The sequence below is a fragment of the Ambystoma mexicanum genome, chromosome 5q, assembly GCF_040938575.1.
Source record: "Ambystoma mexicanum isolate Mex_15411 chromosome 5q, UKY_AmexF1_1, whole genome shotgun sequence".
NCBI lineage: Eukaryota > Metazoa > Chordata > Amphibia > Caudata > Ambystomatidae > Ambystoma > Ambystoma mexicanum.
Genome location: NC_090933.1, coordinates 411,630,157 through 411,635,117, shown reverse-complemented (window position 1 = coordinate 411,635,117; position 4,961 = coordinate 411,630,157). Strand labels below are relative to the sequence as shown.

Genomic DNA, 4,961 nt, shown 5'->3' with positions numbered 1-4,961 from the left:
TCAGCCCGTGTGCACTCTTCAATCACAATTTCAGTTCCTTCGTACCGTCCCCAGCACACCCTCTCTGTGCTCAGTCTCGACTTCACTCTTTTGGCTACAAAAAACCCTAACCAACTCTCCTTTTACACCAGACTATTTACCTCCTTCTCTTCTTTTTGCTATATTCTTAAAGAACATTTGATCTATTTCTCCCTACTAAATTTGGTTTATGCCAGTTTCATTCTTTTTGTACTGTTGTCAAGTAACTTTAAAGAAACAGTAGGAGGGGGAGATCAAATTAGTTACAAAAAACTTAGGAAAGATCCCACAAGCGATATCAGGTCTGAAATAGACAGCGCAGTACAATATGCCTGTGACCGTGAATGGATCACAGAAAAAGAATCAAAATTTCTTACTACCAATCAAGGCCGCATACCTACTATGTATGCACTCCCAAAGATACATACAAATATGGAAAAACCGCCTGGGAGACCAATTGTCTCAGGTTGCGGCTCTATACTTGAGCCTTTGTGCAAATTTATTGATATCTTCTTAAAACCCATCAGCATTCGTACTGAAACATACCTCAGAGATACGACCCATACAATCACGATTTTTGAGAATCATGACTTTGACCAAATGACTCAAAGACTAGTTACAATGGACATTCAGTCCCTGTATACTAGTATTCCCCAAGACCAAGCAATTGACTGCATGCGAGAATTACTCATAGAGTTTGACACACAGGAACGAGTCCCACATAATTTCATTTTGGAACTGATAACCATTGCATTGAACAAAAACTACTTTGAATTCAATGGTCAATTTTATCTACAAACAAAGGGCACAGCAATGGGGGCAGCTTTTGCCCCCAGACTGGCAATACTTTTTATGTCCAAATTTGAATCACAACACATTTCATCTATTGCCAATCCCTACCGAGATCGCATAATCAATTGGAAGAGGTACATAGATGATATCATCTTCATCTGGAACGGGTCAGAGTCAGATCTGGCACTCTTTCTGAATTGGTTGAATAACATAGATACCAACATCAAATTCACAATGGAATCCAGAACAAAACAAATTGCCTTCCTAGATCTTTTAATTAAAGACAAATCAGGCAAACTGAAATGCTCTCTATACCGTAAAACAAGTGCTCGCAACACTTTGTTGCACTATTCCAGCAATTATCCACGTCACCTTCGTGACAACTTACCTTACGGACAGTTTCTCTGTATTCGAAGAAACTGTTCCAACCTGAACGACTTTTATGAACAACCAGATAACTTGAGCTCCCGAATGATCGAAAGAGGATACCCAAAGCGTCTGGTTCATAAAGCCAAAAAGAGGGCATGCTTCACTGATAGGGACATTCTACTTTCCCCTGAAACAGTAGCTGATGCACCATCCGGCACTGAGGCAGCCAAAATAACGTGCATAATAACCCATGGACCCCAAACCTTCCAAATCAAGTAAGTAATCTCCAAATACTGGCCAATTGTTAAACTAAGTTTGCCTGACGCACCTCTGCCCAGGTTTGCTTTAAAAAGGGCCAAAACATTCGTGACAAGTTAGTACATTCGAACTTTAAGCAAGACCCACTCAGAATGGTTCTTTGGGACATAAGAACAACTGTGGGTCATTTTCCGTGTGGATCATGCTCGGTATGTCAATTCACAAAAAAAAAAAAACTTCAAGATTGGGACAAAATTTTGGACCCTCTCCGCCTTGACAAATTGCAAAACTAAAGAGGTGGTGTACTGTATCGAGTGCCCATGCGGACTCCGATATGTTGGGCAGACTTCTTGCCCTGTCCACATTAGGATTTCTGAACACCGCTCCAGGATTAGGTGCAGAACGGAATCTGCACCACTTGTAAATCATTACATTGAACTACACCACTCCGCCAATGATATTTCTTGGTGGATCTTAGATGTGGTAAAGAACTCCACAAATGTGTCTCGCTGTTTGTTACAGAAGGAAGCAAGATGGATCTACCGTCTAGCTACCCATACTAATGGGTTAAATGAGGAATTTATTCTTATATCCTAGGTAACTTTCACTACTTATAAATTATAAATATTCCTTTCCCCCCTTTTTTGCTTTTGTGTCTCGGCATGTAGATCTCCGGGCGGTTGTGTACACCATCAAATTAAAACTTCCTTGATCTATGTCTACTCACATTTACCTTTTTTCAATCAAACAACTTCATGCAGGCTGTCACATCGCTTTGTTTGCCACTTGTCAACACATGCCTTCCATTCTGACTCTTGCCTTATAAAAATGTTTTAACAATCTTTCCTTTCAAATTATAACCACTATGTATGGGCCTCAGGCGGGCTTTTCAGTATTAGATGTCCGTTTTTTTCAAAAAAGAAAGACTTTGTGTTCTTATTTCCATATCACGCACACTCTTTTCCGTTGCTTACCAATGTTTTTTGGGCATTTGATTCTGCCATGGTCGCTTTTCCCCTTTCGTTAATATGAAATTCGTGTCATTCATTTACATTTCCTGCCCAGTATTTCATATGGCGCACTTTCAAGCTCTCTTTCTCTGACTGGACGCCACATCCACTAAAAAGCGAGGCATTTCGGTTTCGGCGCCATCGCATTCCAGCCTCTCGCGCGAGAGAAAAAAGAAAACAAGAAAAAAGTTAAAAAAAGGCCAGCTCTTCCGATAAACACACATACGAGAGGCCTGGCACGCCCGCCTATCACAGCACTAGTGTGAAGGGGCACGTCGGCTGTCAGCAAATCACAGCACGCGTATCACGCTGACCAATGGGAAGCGTTTCTAAAATCTTCAACCCTCCCTTTCTGTCTCTGAAGCTCCATGCTTCCAATACGCTGCACACGCGTAGGAGCTTCCCCGTGCAGTTGAACTGAGTCGGTTGTTGCTCAGCGTTTATATAACCTCATGGTAAGCACGGTCCTTTAAGAAAATTCTTTTCGGTTTTTGGCACCCATACATTTTCTCCGACTATATTTTTCAACTTATGCTGCCCGGAATCCTGCTTAATTCAAGGCGTTTAATGCATGCGTTCGTCTTTCATTCTTTTCAGACATGGTTTTTATTACCAATGTGAAAACATTAAGCTTGCTGCCCGCAATTTCAGGCACTATCTAACAATTGAAAGCAACTTTTCTACATTTCAGATAGGTGCCTGGAAATACATTGATTTTACAATGAATTATGCATTTTCTGTTTACAAGTGGAGCATTCTGTCTTGCCAGCCCATCTTTTTAAACACCTAAGAACCCTTTTGTCAAATACAAACCTATTTTGACTCCAGCACTCCAATTAATTTATCTTTAGTTAGTCATTGTACCGTTTAGCGGCCAGTCACATGCATCCATTTATCTTACCCATAGGTCTGACTAAGTGGGATTTAGAAGATGAAAACTAACAAGCTACGGATCCATTCTGCAGCTCGCTGAGTAATGACACATGCATCGGCAACCCAATGGCCCTTCCCTTCAATGAAAAGCAACATAAACTGCCAGGTAGTTTTGGGCTCATCATTTGTTCATTTTTTCATTTTTTCCTTGCACGCAAGAGTAACTAAACAGCGCCTTTAAGGTGCACAGTACCTTCAGCACAATTATTTCTTTCAACTCATGATGGAAGGGGCCTCAATTATGCTTCAATTACTTTTCACAGAATTTGTTTCTTCGCCGCACTTCCCTGTGATGATGCTGCTCTGATGAGGCCACCCCTGACCCTACTGCCCAGATGCTTTGCCCCGGTTGCCGGTAAGCATTGCGTCTGGTCATTTTCAACTAGTTACAGTCTTAACTCGTAGCTCCTTTCCCTTTTTTTTTGGCTTTTAACTTACTCTGCAGGCAATCTTGGTAGAACTAATTAATAAGGATATCTTATTTCCTTTAAAGAGTTTTATTTATTTTTTCTCTTCGCACTATTTATTATGTTTTTTTGTCTGCTTCCCCACAGGGTCCAGTTGTTGTGTGTTCTTTTTCGCCCTGAGGAAGGCAACTATACCTATCTAGAATTGTTTGCCAGACAGGTGGCTCTTTTGCCGAAATGTGTAGAAGATGTCTTATTAGTTTTGTTTTGTTTTTTGGTTTTTTCGTTTAACTGAGTTATGACATCACACGCAGGCAGACCTGTCAATTAAAATAATAGGAAAACTTTATCAATTGAAAAATTGAAAAATTCATCAACTCAAGAATCAGAGTATTAATTGAATTCAAGTCAATACCTGGAGTTGACATTTATTTATTTACTGTTCATTTTTCTGTCTACCACTTTATTGTGATGAACAAAGCGATTGCTTAAACTTAATGCTTTTTGATTTTCTGTTTTATTGTCTTACTTTAGATTTGTTTAACTATTCACAAGACTGTGTTTCCTCTGTTTTTATGCTCTTTGAAACACAAGCAATAAACATCACCTTCTTTCTTACCAAGAGGTTATCTTGACTGTTTTCAGAGTTTGCTACAGCCAGAAATTTGTTTTTTAGTGATATCAGCTTGATACACTTAATAACCAAATTACTACTAAAAGTTTTCTTAAAGTAATAATTTTTATAGCAGTGTGGATTCTAGTGTTCTTTTGTCCTGTTGTCAAGTAACAGCACTGAGCGTTTTGGCAAAAGCGCAATATATGCCAAAATAAAAACAAGTTGAGTGAATGAATTGAAGGAATTGATGCTCTAGTCAGACGGAGCTGCAAGACGGTGTACTTTTATCTCCACATACTGTTTTAACTCAGTCAGCCCCCCCCCTCCACACAGCACTGCGAGCACTGGGCTCTTGCTGTTTTTCTGGGAGGCGGAGCCGCTGAGGACCATATGACACGGTCACGTGACTAGCCCAGGAACTTGAAATTCGCTGAAAAGCCACCCTTGCGGCTTACACCCTTGGTGGCAGAAGGGCTGGTGCTGTTTGGCTGTTTTCTGTGCTCTGTGCGAGGAACAGGGACTCCTGGCTCGGCAAAAAGCTCAATTGGCAGCGCTAAA

At 40.6% G+C, this 4,961-nt stretch overlaps 1 long non-coding RNA gene across 1 annotated transcript; it reads left to right on the top strand.

Moving 5' to 3' along the window:
- The first annotated feature begins 3,362 nt into the window (after positions 1-3,362).
- On the top strand, positions 3,363-4,341 carry LOC138498587 (uncharacterized). The gene is made up of 3 exons (XR_011278767.1): positions 3,363-3,486; positions 3,644-3,735; positions 3,935-4,341. It is a non-coding gene; the product is annotated as an uncharacterized lncRNA (long non-coding RNA).
- The last annotated feature ends 620 nt before the right edge of the window (positions 4,342-4,961 follow it).